This window comes from Pipistrellus hanaki (assembly GCF_964339955.1).
Source record: "Pipistrellus hanaki genome assembly, chromosome: 11".
In the NCBI taxonomy this organism is placed as follows: domain Eukaryota; kingdom Metazoa; phylum Chordata; class Mammalia; order Chiroptera; family Vespertilionidae; genus Pipistrellus; species Pipistrellus hanaki.
The window spans coordinates 71,631,336-71,646,057 of record NC_140513.1 but is presented as its reverse complement, the minus strand read 5'-3'; the positions used below and the strand labels follow the sequence as shown (position 1 = coordinate 71,646,057).

The following is a 14,722-nucleotide window of genomic DNA, read 5'->3' as shown; positions in this document are numbered from 1 at the left end:
AAATGCTCCACTATTGCCTGGGCTATCAGCATTAACCACACAAACGAAAGTAACAACGTCCCAATACTTCCTGCTAAGTAGGAGATTCACTTTCATTTGTGTTTAAATTGGAGTTGGCCTGTGAACTCCCTGCCTGCCTGCCAATGCGTCATGCGAGATGAGCGCTGTAAGGGCAGGCACGTAGCAGTGGCCATCTTATTTGGAAGAAAAGGTGCAGTGAAACCCCAAGAGCACTGCTAACCAACAAGTGTGCTGAGCTTAGAGTAGTACTCAGTGCGCTTTCCAGTAGTAAGTCCTGTCATTCAGCGCACCACGTGGTGCTGGCTGGCTGTGCCTTTGCACTCGAGGAACCACGTCTGGCCAGGACTGGCTGAGGGACACGGCTGGCGGTGTGTGTGTGGGGGGGGGAGGGGGGGGGGAGGGGTCAAGAGAGAGCCTTGGGTGAGGGTGGGGTGGCTGAGGAGGAAAACCAAGTTTGGACGAAGGGGAGAAACTGGCTAAGGTTAGGATTCAAACGCGGGAGTCAGCCTCCAGGTCCCGCACTCAACTCCTAAGGAGTCAAAACTGTACCGTCCTCTCCCCCTCCTCCCGCAAACACCTACCCTGACGCTCAAAGAGCGCCTTGGGTGAAATCCAAGTCAAACAATCCAGCGGTAGTCAAGGGCATGCTCTGCTCCGACCTGCGGAGAGGCAGACCAGTACTCCCGTGGCGGTGCGGCCGGGCTGCGGGGAGGGCCGGTCTCGCAGGCGCCTCCCTGCAGTCCTCCTTCCAGGCGGGGCAGCGGGCGGACGAGGCCCCATCCGAGCGGCGGGGCGCGGGCAGCGGAGGGTCCGCGCGGGAGGAAGCCGCGGGTGGGCCCCTGCTCAGACCGAGGACACCCAGTGCCCGGGTCCGGCTTCTCCAAAGGGCAGCGAGCGCGCCGCAGGACGACTCAAGCGCGCTGCTGTAACCCAAGGACGAGGGGAGCCGACATTCCGTTAGGGCCTCCCGCTGAGCGAAAACCCGAAACCTCCCAGGAGGCCGTACTCGGGCTTGGGCTGCGCCCCCTCGGGTTCTGGGACCTCCTGCTCCATACACCGGCCCTTCCCGCACGCACCTGGGCCGGAGGCCCCGCCCCGCTGAGCGGGATCAAACCAGCCCCGCCTCGCCGCCCCGCCGTCAGGTGGGCAGTCAGGCTGGGCTCCGCCGCAGGTGACGGCCGTCCCCCGCCCTCCCGGCCCCGCCCCGCCCCGCCCCGTCCCGTCCCGCCCCGCCGCCAGGCAGTGCGGCGCTCCGTCCCGCCCCGCCCACCCGGCCGCCAGGTGAGTAGCTCCAGGCCCCGCCCACCGTCTGGGGCGCCTGCGCAGTGTGGCCCGTCCGGCTGAGGCCGGGCGGCGCGGCCGGCGCAGTCGACAAGCGCAGTACGCGTGCGCCGTGCGGCCGAGGGCGGGCGGCGGCGGCGGCGGCGGCGGCGGCGGAGCGGGGGCGGGGCGGCGCCGTCTGGCTCGGTCGGGCTGGGGCGGGAGCACGGCGCGGGACGGCGGGGCCCGCGGGCAGAGGACAGCGGCCTCCGTGGCCGGCAGGTAAGGCCGTGTGCCGCAGGGGAGCGGGCGTCGCGATTGGGGGCGCGGCGGGCTCGTTGAGGGGCGGTGGCGCCTGGGAGCGAAGGGCCACGGCGCATTGTCCGGGCGGCGAGTGCCGCCTGTACAGCGCCCCCTGCCGGCCGGGCCGCGGGCGGGGGCCTCCGGGCCGTTCGCCTTTGTTCGCCGCCCCCGCCAACATGGCCGCCGCCCCGGGCCCGGCAGCGCCGCGCGCTTTGTTCCGGGCACCGTGGCCCCGGGCGGGCGGTGCGACCCGGGGAGGGGACCGAGGCGGCGGGCGCGGGCGGGGCGGGGGGGAGTTGCATAACGGGGCTGGGCTGGGAGGGGAGCGGGACCCCCGTGGGGGAGGGGCGGGAGGAGGGGGAAGGTACGGTCCCCTGGGTCCTGGGGGGCGGAAGGGGAGGAGGGCGGGAGGAGAGGATGTGGGGAAGGGTGAGAACAGATGCGGGTGGGGAGGGCGGGACGGCCCGCGGAGTCCCGGGCCGGGCGGTGCGGGACCCCGGAGGGAGGGCGGGGAAGGGGCTGTGCGCGGTGCCCCTTAGCCCGGCGCTGTGCGCGGCCCGGCGCCCGTTTCCCGCGGCTCCTGCACCCGCGGCGCCGCGCGGGACGGAGTGGCGGGGCCGGTGCTGGCGGGGCCGGGCGCCCGCGCGCGAACGCTTCCTCGCGGTGACCTTGAGCGCGTTCCGCAGCGTTTGTGGAAGAACCCGTGACGCGGGACTGCGCCGCGCTGGGGTTCGGAACTGCCTGCCTCCGCCGGGTGCGACCCCTTTCTGTAACCAGAACCGATCTCGGTGACGGTCTCCGCAGTATATCCAGATCTGTGTATGCAGTTGTTTTATGCCAGTTTGCTTCCTTTGGCTTGTGGTTCGGGTTCCGGGTTTGGAGAGGGTTGTTCCTGCATGTTGAAGTGGCAAGTGCGGATTATTTTACTTTACGTCACAAAGCAACTCGAGATAGACATTTCAGTGTTTTACAGGATTACATTGCTTAACGTGACTTCAGTAGACGTACCTACAGGTATGGTAATACCTGTATAACTTCGGTTGGAATTTTCTGGAAGGATCGTTGTAAAGGGAGAATACAGTAATTGTTTTGTACAAAGCTTTGTTAGGAAGTGAACATTAAACCTATACTTGGGGATGAAGACTCGGACGAACTGAGTTTGTGAACACTTAAGGGGTTATGAACTTTGGTTGTGAAATTACAGATGGGGCTTAAGTGAAATGAGACCTCCCAACTCCCTTTCCTAGTTAATGGACAAACACTAACTTACAGAACATTTATCATCAGGCTAATATATGTAAAGGTTGCATAAAAGGTCAGAGTTATCAGTAGTATGCATCAGTTTCTTGTGAGGAATAAAATAAAATTTATTTCTAATGATTTTGAGTAGGAAAATAGTCACTGTAAAATGTTATGAAATGAGTAAGGAAAGAGTGTCTCTGGTTATCAATTTACGTTCAATTTAGGATTTTTTTTTCAAAAATATATTTTATTGATTTTTTTTTACAGAGAGGAAAGGAGAGAGATAGAGCCAGAAATGTCGATGAGAGAGAAACATCGACCAGCCGCCTCCTGCACATCCCCCGCCAGGGATGTGCCCACAGCCAACGTACATGCCCCTGACCGGAATCGAACCCGGGACCCCCCAGTCCACAGACCGATGCTCTACCACTGAGCCAAACTGGTTTTGGCTAATTAAGGATTTTTTAAAGACTTTAGATGATCCCTAGAATTTCACTAGTGCTGTTTCTAACCATACCTTTAATTACCAATGCAGAATACAATAACAGTACTTAGTTCTGGAATATCTGAAGCAGTGTTACTTAAGGTGAATTCTTTGTGACTGTTCAGATAGTTCCCAATTTATGATTTTTTGACTTTACAATGACGTGAAAGCAATTCCTGTTCAATTCCTGTTTCAAGTTTTTTGAGTTGTTCCTGGGCTAATGAGCGCAGCTCCCAGTCAGGCACCTAATCACATCAATACTCTACAGTGAACTCTGTTGGTAGTGTTTTTAGGACCTTGTTTTGGTTTTTTGCATTCCATCATGTCTATAAAACAGCCATCTTTGTGACCAGTTTCTGGCGAGAAAGATGAAGCTCAAGATAATTGGCCTACTGCCCTACCAGTTTGGTTCAGTGAATAGAGCCTGCAGACACAAAGGCCCCAGGTGCCATTCTGTTCCAGGGCACATGCATGGGTTGCAGACTGATCCCCAGTAGGGGGTGTGAAGGAGGCAGCTGATAAAGGATTCTCTCTCATCATTGATGTTTCTTTTCTTTCTTTTTTTTATCGGACTTTTTTTTTTTTTTTTTTTTTTTTAATATATTGATTTTTTACAGAGAAGAAGAGAGAGGGATAGAGAGCTAGAAACATCGATGAGAGAGAATCACCGATCAGCTGCCTCCTGCACACTCCCCACCGGGGATGTGCCCGCAACCAAGGCACATGCCCTTGATCGGACTCAAACCTGGGACCTTACAGTCCACAGGCTGACGCTCTATCCACTGAGCCAAACCGGTTTCGGCATCATTGATGTTTCTATCTCTTCCTCTCCCTTCTTCTTTGAAATAAGTAAAAATATATTTAAAAAAATAATTGGCCTACTGTAGGCTAGTGTAAGTGTTCTGTGCACATTTCCGGTAGGCTAGGCTAAGTAAGGTTAGGTGTATTAAATGCACTTTTGATGTATGTTATTTTCAACTTATAATGGATTCATTAGGATATAATCCCATTGTAAGTTTAGAAGCATCTGTAGTTCTAGGAGCTATTATAGGTAACATTGGTCGGCAAACTCATTAGTCAACAGAGCCAAATATCAACAGTACAACAATTGAAATTTCTTTTGAGAGCCAAGTTTTTTAAACTTAAATTTCTAATAACACTACTTCTTCAAATAGGACTCGCCCAGGCTGTGGTGTTTTGTGGAAGAGCCACACTCAAGGGGCCAAAGAGCCACTTGTGGCTCCCGAGCCACAGTTTGCCTACTACGGGGATAGACAAAAGGTTCCTTGGTCACCTAAGTTTGGGAAACAATGCTATCCCTTTCCTTCTAGGGTCACAATTGACATTTTTGCATTTGGGCTGTGAGAAATAGTGTTTTTCATATTCGGCCCCAGATCTCTTTTTGTTTTGTTTTTAGTGTAATACCTATTGACACCCATGAAATCTTGGTAATGTTGGTCAAGGGGTCCTTAACAGTGTTTTAGATAACGTGGTTTTGAAGTGAGAGGTTGATGTGGTTTGTGTGTGCCTTTGCATCAGATTTGGCTCTTACTGTATTGATGAGAAATTATGAATTATTTGAGGTCTTACCTACAAGGAATTTAATTACAGTGTTTTCACTACTGGATTACTTACCTGATTGTACAGTTACAACTTATGGCTGCATTCCTTAATTAACTTTTTCCCCTTGATATGTTAGAAATACGTGAAAAGATACTGTTGTTTCTGAAGTTACTAATGTGGATTATTTAGAGATTAAAAATAATGCTGTTCGGCCTAAACCGGTTTGGCTCAGTGAATGGAGCGTCGACCTGCGGACTGAAGGGCCCCGGGTTCGATTCTGGTCAAGGGCATGTGCCTTGGTTGCAGGCTCATCTCCAGTAGGGGGTGGAAGCAGCTGATCGATGATTCTCTCTCATCGATGTTTCTGGAGCTCTGTAGAAAATCAATAAAATATATTTAAATTAAAATTTGGTATTTCTTTGGTTTAGCTGTTAGGATATTAATTAACTTCTGAGAAAGCAGATAATATATATTCATGTAAATATTTCCTTATGCTTATTAGATGCTTAATTAAATGTGTTTTCTTCTCTCTTTGAAAAGAATAAATTGGAAGATGGCAATCAATTATTTTGTCCAAGTATTTTGTTCACTTTGGAAGACATGGTATTGTGAAAAGGAGATGAGCTTTGGAGTTGGACAAAGAGATAGAATGACCTTTCAACTCAAAAGAGTTGGTTGAAATCCAGCCCCATTGGTCCAAAGTCACATAGCTAATTCATCATGTAGCCCTTTTTATTTTTTATTTTATTTTTTAATTGTAACTTTTAAAAAATTTTAATAAATCTTTATTGTTCGGATTATTACAATAGTTTCTCCTTTTCCCCCCCATAGCTCCCCCCCACTGCCCTTACCTTCACCCCCCCACCCCCCCTAGTCCTCAACCATAGGTGTACGATTTTTGTCCAGTCTATTATATTCACCAGTTTATTCTGTTCCTCACATTTTTAATTCACTTGGTTTTTAGGTTCACTTGTTGATAGATATGTATTTGTTGTTCATAACTTTTTAAAAATATATTTTTATTGATTTTTTAGAGAGAGGGGAAGGGAGAAGCACAGAGAGATAGAAACATCACTGAGAGAGAAACATAGTCAATTGGCTGCTCCTGCATGCCCCCGACTGGAGATCAGGCCCACAACTGGGCATGTGCTCTGACTTGGATGTTCATAATTTTTTCTTTACTTTTTTTCTTCCTCTTGAAGAATACCTTTCAGCATTTCATATAATACTGGTTTGGTGGTGGTGAACTCCTTTAGCTTTTTCTTATCTGTGAATCTCTTTATCTGACCTTCCAATCTGAATGATAACTTTGCCGGGTAGAGTAATCTTGGTTGTAGGTTCTTGCTATTCACCACTTTGAATATTTCTTGCCACTCCCATCTGGCCTGCATAGTTTTTATTGAGAAATCGGCTGACAGTCCTATGGGTGTCCCGTAACTGTTTTTTTCTTGCTGCTTTTAATATTCTCTCTTTGTCTTTTGCTCTTGGAATTTTAATTATGATGTGTCTTGGTGTGGTCCTCTTTGGATTCCTTTTGTTTGGGGTTCTGTGCGCTTCCTGGACTTGTAAGTCTATTTCTTTCACCAGGTAGGGGAAGTTTTCTGTCATTATTTTTTCAAATAGGTTTTCAATATCTGCTCTCCTTCTGGCACCCCCATAATTCTTTTTTAAAAAAAGTTATATTTTATTGATTTTTTTACAGAGGAAGGGAGAGGGATAGAGAGCCAAAAACATCTATGAGAGAGAAGCATCGACCATCTGCCTCCTGCACACCCCCCACTGGGGATGTACCGGCAACCAATGCACATGCCCTTGACCGGAACCGAACCTGGGACCCTTCAGTCTGCAGATTGACACTCTATCCACTTAGCCAAACTGGTTTTGGCTAGCACCCCCATAATTCTGATGTTGGTGCGCTTGAAGTTATCCCAGAGGCTACTTACACATCTCCAACTTTTTGGCTTCTTTTTTCTTTTTGCTTTTCCAGTTGAGTGTTTTTTGCTTCTTTGTATTTCAAATTTTTGAATTGATTCCTGCGTTCCTCTAGTCTGCTGTTGGGTCTCTGTATAGCATTTTTTATTTCAGTCAGTGTATGTTTAATTTCTAGTTGGTCCTTTTTCATATTCTCGAGGGTCTTGCTAAATTTATCTGTCTTTTCTCTGAAATTCTTGAAAAACCTTATAACCGTGGTTTTGAATTCTATATCCAGTCGTTTAATTTCATCCATTTCTTTCATTTGTGATCTGTTTCTTTGTCTCCACATTTTGACTGCTTCCCTGAGTTGATAGAGTGGCTTTGTGTGCTACGTGTCCTATAGGGCCCAGTGGCTCAGCCTCCCCAGTTACCTGATGTGAACACTCTTGGTGCACCCCTTTGTGGACTGTGTGTACAGCCTTGTTGTAGTTAAGTCTTGATTGTTTTCGGTATCACTGGGAGGAATTGACTTTCAGGCCAATGGCTATGTGTATCAGTTGTGTCTACACTGGGAGACCTTCTGTGCTGGAGACAGCCTTATAGGACCAGACTTGCAAAATTGCAAAAGCCTCTGTGCTCAGCTTGGATCAGGCAGAGTCTCATGGCTGAGCAGACAGTCTTAGCTTCCCGTCAGTCCTACCCTTGCGCGCATGCACCTCCAGACCTTTGCCTTCCATGGCTCCCCCCTGAGTTTATGCCTAACAGCCCTGATTCCCCCAGGCTCACCCGGAACTGGGGTTCAGTGCAGTCAGGAGCTTCTGACTCCCTTCCGTTAGGGAGAGCTAGTGGCAACCTCAGCAGTGAGTCTTCTCAGTGTGCATGCCTCCAGACCTCTGATTGCCGCGGTTTCTCTGAGTCTCCAAGTCCCTTTCTCTTTACCAGACAGTCCAGACTCCCGTCGTCCCCCTCCTCCCCTCGTTTGAGTCTGGGACCATGGGGTTTCACCCAGAACTGAGGTTCAGTGCAGTCTGGGGCTTCCTTCCCTCTTCAGTCAAAGAAAGCCAGTCGGGCAGGCAGCTGCCCTTCCTTTCTATGTGTGGTCTCCGTACCTCAGTCCTTTGCAGCTCCTCTGATTTTCCTTCTAATTGTAGAATTTCCACTCAGCCAGCTTTTTTCTTTCCTTCTAGTTGTAGAATTTCCACTCAGCCTGCTTTCCTGTGGATCTGGATGATGTCCATTCAGTCTTTTAGTTGTAGTTTTGAAATTGTTGTGCGAGGCAGCAGTTGAGATGTTTACCTATGTCGCCATCTTAGTTTCTCCTTCATGTAGCCCTTTTTAAAAAAATATTTTTATTTCTATTGATCTTAAGAATAGAGATATACATCGACTTGTTTTATGGATTTATGCATTCATTAAGTGCTTTTTGTATGTGCTCTGACTAGGCATTGAACCCCCAACCTTTGTTAGGAATAAAATTTGTATTGGGATGATTCTCTAACCAACTTAGCTGCCCAGCCAGGGCTCACTTTTCCTTTTTGAACTTCTGATCCCCCATCTGTAAACTGGAATGAAACCTGTTATATAAGGCTTTTATGAGAATTAAATTAAATAGACTGTAGAGTTTACACCTCCTGAAAAAAAAAAAAGCAGCTGAAACCAAACATTGTTGACTTCTTCCCCTTCTTTTGAATTTTTATTGTTTCTATTTTATTTTTTATTTTTTAAAAATACGTTTTTATTGCTCAGCTGATGAGGCTTGGTGTGGACCTGTGAACTAGGAGGTCATGGTTTGATTCCCATTCTGGGCACATGCCCAGATTGTGGGCTTGATCCTCAGTAGGGGATGTGCAGGAGGCAGCCAATCAGTGGTTCTTTTTCATTATTGATGCTTCGATCTCCCTTCCTCTGTAAAATCAATTAAAAGTATATTAAAAATATGTTTTTATTGATTTTAGAGAGAGAATGAAACATCATTGTGAAAGAGAAACATTGATTGGTTGCCTCCTGTATGTACCTGTACCCAAACCAGGGACCTAACCTGAAACCCAGGCATTTAACCTGAAACCCAGGCATTTGCCCTGAAATCCAGGCATGTGCCCTGACTGGAATCGAACTGGCGACATTTGGATGCACGAGACAACACTCAACCTACTGAGCGACACTGGCTAGGCTTTTTTGAACGTTGCTGTAGTTATGTTGAAGTAAACAGGTTCTTAGTTATGCCCCCATATTCAATTTAATTTTTAATGAAATCTTTATTAGCTATTTATTTTATGATCCTAAAATTGTCATAAATCTTTTTCAGAACAAGTTATGTATGGGCATAATAAAGATGTGCCCTTAAAGACCTTAACAGTTTGTAGGGAAGATACACATGTACATTATAATGAGAACATTTTATGCAGAGGGTATGGTGAAAGAGAAGGTGATGATGCTCCCACAGAATACAGAGTAGGAGAGGATGGAAGAGATAGCAGGAGAAAAGGCATAAAGAAAGTTTTGAGACAATCCTAGGTTTGAATCCCAGCCAAAACATGGCCCTCGTTACCTTTTACTCCTTTGGATGTTAATGTTTATTTGTTGAATGGGATGGGGACACCTACTTTGTTAAGTGTACATTTCAGTGGAGTGGCTCTTGGATGTAGTAAGTGCCCTGTGGGTATTGATCATGATGATGATGTTCACTCCTGCTGATGACACCTGTAGTTTAGTATGGCCTGCTTTTCTAGGAGTGATTTCGGGGCCAGATTTTAGAAAGTTACACATACCACGTTAAGACAGTTAGTGTTTTATTCTGTAGGTGGGGAAACCATGGACAGGCATTGAACAACATGAAGGGGGAGAGGAGGATGTGAGTGTAGGATCTCTTGTCTCCAGAGTCTGGCCTATTGGGGGAAGGCCGGTGAAGTCATTTAAGGCAGGAGGAATTGATCTGGAGTCACTAGAATGTCAAATGTGTTGATGTTTGGGGGTATTATTTTATCTAGATGTTGGGTAAAATATGGGTATGATTTTATCAAAGTGTTGAAAGTGAAAATGAAAAGATTAGTAAAGCATTTTATTCCATTTTAGATGTTTTCAAGTTGTAATAGTGTCTTTAAAAGGCAAAGCAACTTATTTTTTAAAAACTTAGATTATATTCGTTTATATAGTAAGTTGATCACTTTGCTTATAGTTATATTCCTTTTTTAAAAAAAATATTTTATTGTTTTTTTACAGGGAGGAAGGGTGAGGATAGAGAGTTAGAAACATCGATGAGAGAGAAACATCGGGTATGTGCCCGCAACCAAGGTACATGCCCTTGACCGGAATCGAACCTGGGACCCTTGAGTCCGCAGGCTGATGCTCTATCCACTGAGCCAAACCAGTTAGGGCTATAGTTATATTCTTATAACTTAGGTTTAATTTCTTGATCTGTCCAAAAATTATGTATGTTTGTAAATGATCTATATATTATAAATGTGATCTTTACATCTATCCGTATATTTTGACAGAAGTGATAACAATATCCTCTTGCCTGTGTATGGGTTAGTTGGATGTGAGTTTCATTTTGCTCTTTTTCTCTTTTGAGCTTCACTATGGCACATGTTTTTTTCTGTGTATCCAGTGCATTTAACCAAGTAGTGCATTTAACCAAGTAGTAATCACTCTTCCATTTGTCTAACTTGGATATGGTGGTGTCCTTTCAAGGTAGTTTTCTTCCCTTGGATGCAGTTCCATTCGTCTTTGAACTGTTTCTTGTTCCTGATGCAAGGTATCTGAGACACGCTTTGTGGTAACTGTTGTTTTTTTTTATTTTTTCAGAAGTGAAGAGTTCACTTTATTGCTACATCAGTCTCACAAATAAACCCAGTACAGCCAGAAATACTGAGCAGATAAAGTGCTATCTGCTGATTCATTTAACCTCTTTTATCTGGAGTGGAATTTAGATACCAGAACCTGGTGGTGTGTGTCCTGATTACTACTGGAATGCCCATGTTTTCACTGAACAGGCTTGATATATATATTGATTTTATGCATATTTCCATTTCATAGCATTGAAAATTTAAATTTTTGGCAATATTAGTTACTTTTTTCCTACAATATAAATATAGTCGTTTTGAAACACTAATAAAATGATTGTAGATTTATATTTTATTAGTTATTTTTGTTCTTAAAACTTATCCACATAAGGATGTATAGTTGATAATTTGAATTACAAAATCATTTTAAAATATTTTCTCTCTGATTATGTTACTGATTTGATTATTAGTTTGGTTTATTTGCATGAAATTCTTAACGTTTAAGGATTGTTTTAATTTGTGTAATGCATTTTTTAGTATGTGAACATTTATGTGGTTTAAAAGTTAAGGCTGTATTACAAAGGTATGTTTATAGCCTCCCATTCCTTCCTTGGTACCTGCTCCCTTCCTGCCCCATTTTTATTAGTTTCTGGTTTATTCTTCCAGTGTTTCATTTTTGCAAATACAAGTTTATACATGTATTTTTAATTTCTTTTCCTTTCTTAAGCGAAGTCTAGAACTCTGTGTTCATTGTTTTGTTTCTTCCTTTTTACTTAATATATTTTGGAGATGACTTCATATGAGCTCTTTTTTATTCTTTTGTGTTTGCATCCTAATGATGAACAGTTGGATTGTTTATATTCTATCACTTCAGTGAATACTTTGTGGATATATTGTTTTGTATTTGTGCAGGAATAGCTTTAAGATTGATTTTTGGGAAATACCGTATTTTCCGGCATATAAAGATGACTTTTGAAATGAAAAAAAGTAACCAAAAATCGGGGTATACTCTTATACGCCAAGTATATCCCTAAAAACGTCTCTATATGCCGCTAAACGAATTTTCCAACTCGATCCCGCACCAATCACTGCAAGGATGCTTGGACCGCCTTTCTAACTCAGCCAATCCAAGCAGGCTTTTTATGCATGCAAATTATACATGTTCTGTACCCGAAGCTACACTGTGTTCTAGTAAAAATCTTGCTCAGATTGGCCAGAGTCAGAGAGGCGGTCTATTAAAAAAACAACTGGTGTTGCCTCGGAAGTGGGGGGTAGTCTTATACAGTGAATATAGGCCTAAACCTATGTTTTAACTGTAAAATTAGGAGGTCGTCTTATATGCCGGAAAATACGGTAAGTCAATATGTTTGTAATTCTGTTAATATAAAAAATTACATTTAAAAAAAGCAGATCTCTTTTACTTAAAACTCTCAATGGCTTCCTATTGCTTTAAAGACAGAAGGGCAATGTTCCTCCTTTGGAACTTAGTCCTTCTGCTAGTTCCTATGCCCATCATCTCCTCCACCAGGGAGTGTGGCACTTGTTCTTTTCCTCTGCCTGGAATACTTCCTGTCCTTTCATTATTCCTAGTCTTTAGAGCTTGTCTCAAATGTAGCTTTTGCATGAAGTTTCTGTGTGTGAGTTTGTACATTTGTTCAATAAATGTAGAGACAATAGTCCAGGAAACCCTCATACCTACTAAAACAGCCATCCATTTGCTGAAGATTTTTTTGATCAATAGGAGGAAGTCAGGTCTTCCTATTAGAGACGTTGCTATTCTCCCTGATGCTTATCAAATTTATAGTGCTAATTTATGAATTTTTCATTGCATATATATATATATATATATATATATATATATATATATATATATATTATTTCAGAGAGTAAGGGAGAGGGAGAGATAGAAACATCAATGATGAGACAGAATCATTGATTGGCTGCCTCCTGTACACTCCCTCCTGGGGATCGAGCCCCCAACATGTACCCTTGAATGGAATTGAACTTGGAAACCTTCAGTCTGCAGGCCAATACTCTATCCATTGAACCAAACCAGCTAGGGCGAATTTTTATTTTCAAAAAAAATACTGAGGTTAATGAAAACAGAGACTGTTCCTGTTTTTGCTCATAATTATTTTATACTACTTTGCTCAATGCCTGGTTTGTGAGTGCTCAAACCCCCTGGAGAGTAACTAGAATTGTTTATGGGAAGGTGGAGGCTGTGTGTTTATGCCTGGTCTTCTGCACAGAGGTCTCTCAATCAGTGATTATTAGGGACCCGAGTTAAGGTGTAGGAGCTGACGGAGCAGCTTATATAGACAATAAGGCTGTTGTCTACATGGCTGATGCTGGACTTTGATGTTCACAGAGCAGGCATTTGGGGATGGAAGATGGATGTGTAATGGGGAAGATAATATGAACAAGCTAGAGGTCACAGCAGGCCAGGTTGAATGAAAACTGTATTAGTTCTGTTGTCTGTGACCTTGGTTGTGTGGGTGACCTATAAGAGCTGGATCCTTGTCATGGAGCTAACTATACACCTAGTGTGTAGGAGGCAGAGGAGCTAAGGGAAGGGAAGGTACAAGCAGGTGCTGCAGCTGATGCAGGCCCAATCATGCCTTGGATCAGAGAGGTCGATTGGAAGATTAGTGAGTGCCCATTTGCTTGTGCCCTCTGCCTGTTGCACAAGACTCTCTCTACCCAAACCAGAAATAAGCAGGAGAGGAAATTCTGGGGAATGTGATTCAGTTAAGTTAAAACATTACAAAGCGAAATGATGAATTTGGGTTTTAAATTCCCCACTCAGGTTCTACATAAAGTGAGTTTCTGTGTCTGCCCTGAAAGTACAAGTTGAACTCCCAGTTTGTAAGTGAAAGCATTGATAGGTAAGGAATGAGATCCTAAAAATTGAATTACTGTAAGAGCATATGGTCAGATTCTGATTAACCTGGAAACCTTGAAACCCTAAATTCTGCTGGACTACTTTTGCCAATAGAAAGACTTTACATTTGGTGTCTGAGGAACTTAATCTCCATTCCCTGAAAAACCTGTAATTGGCCTCTCCTAGAATAGTCCCAGCAAATTTCAAAGTGTGAGGTGCAGCGGAGGAGGAGATGGTAAGTAAATACCAGTTACTCATCACCTCCCACAACCATATCAAAATTACTACTAAAATACAAAACAAACATCATTCAGAATCACCTGAAAGCTGGCTTAATGGAAGTCCTACAACTAGAGAAGTAAAGAACAAAGTATCAATACATAAAAACTGGTACCCTGTTTCCCCAAAAATAAGACAGTGTCTTATATTAATTTTTTTCTCCCAAAGTTGCACTAGGTCTTATTTTCAGGGGATGTCTTATCTTTCCATGCACTAGGTCTTATTTTTGGAGGATGTCTTATTTTGGGGGAAACACGGTAGGAAGTGTGGAGGTTCTGAATGGGCTGGTACAACACCCACGTGTGCCACATTTTAATTATGAGGGATATCTCTGTTGCAGAGGCCCCCTTCCCCCCTAAGAAGCAAGAGGTCCTAGACACACTAGACCCCCAGCCCAGGGTTCCAGAGCTGGGAAGAGAAACCAGCCTCAATCCTGCTGGTTTCCTGTGAAAACCACCAGGATTGAGGCTGAGGGGCATGGAGACTGCTGGAGGCCCAGGTGTTCCTCTTAAAGGCTGGTCCAGGAACTTACTAGGACTCAATCCCTCTGTGTTCCAACTCTGGGCAGCTTTTGGGAAACCCAGGGATGTATGGGGAGGAACTGGACTGTATAATATCTGAGTAGGAAGTTGGGGTGGCTTTCTCCCAGATAGGGATCCTCACAGGAGTCATTGTTCCTGTGCTGGGACTTCCCCCATTGCAGAGCGGACTGGCAGCCATATCCGAGTTTTTGGCAGCCTGCCTCACACTTGTCTCTCTACCTTAGTGATTCCTGATACCCCACCCCATCCAATTTGCAGCTCTACCCAAGCTGTTTGCAGCAGCTTTTCTATATGAATGACCTGTCCTGACTCAGGCTTCAGACTTTGCTAAAATCTCTCAAACAGGCAGTAGCTAGTGTCAGCATGCCCCAAACCTATCAGTAAAAGGCCTAAGACCTGACACTAACACCAGCCTGCCTTGCTTTATACTGCACCTTGTCTGAGCACTTCA

General features: G+C 44.9%; 1 protein-coding gene across 8 annotated transcripts in view; it reads left to right on the top strand.

The window, feature by feature from the left end:
- Positions 1 to 14,722, top strand: part of SPIN1 (spindlin 1) — a 101,949-nt gene that overhangs the window by 13,660 nt on the left and 73,567 nt on the right. For 3 of the 8 annotated variants that reach the window (XM_084899083.1, XM_084899085.1, XM_084899084.1), the window contains exon 1: positions 1,430 to 1,563. The exons of 1 other annotated variant lie outside the window; for it this stretch is intronic. The gene's annotated coding sequence lies outside the window, so the exon portion shown is untranslated. Of the gene's footprint in view, positions 1 to 1,422; positions 1,564 to 1,806; positions 1,828 to 2,202; positions 2,404 to 14,722 lie in introns of those variants that run through there. 4 more of the 8 variants (XM_084899079.1, XM_084899086.1, XM_084899080.1 and 1 more) reach the window with 4 other exon arrangements.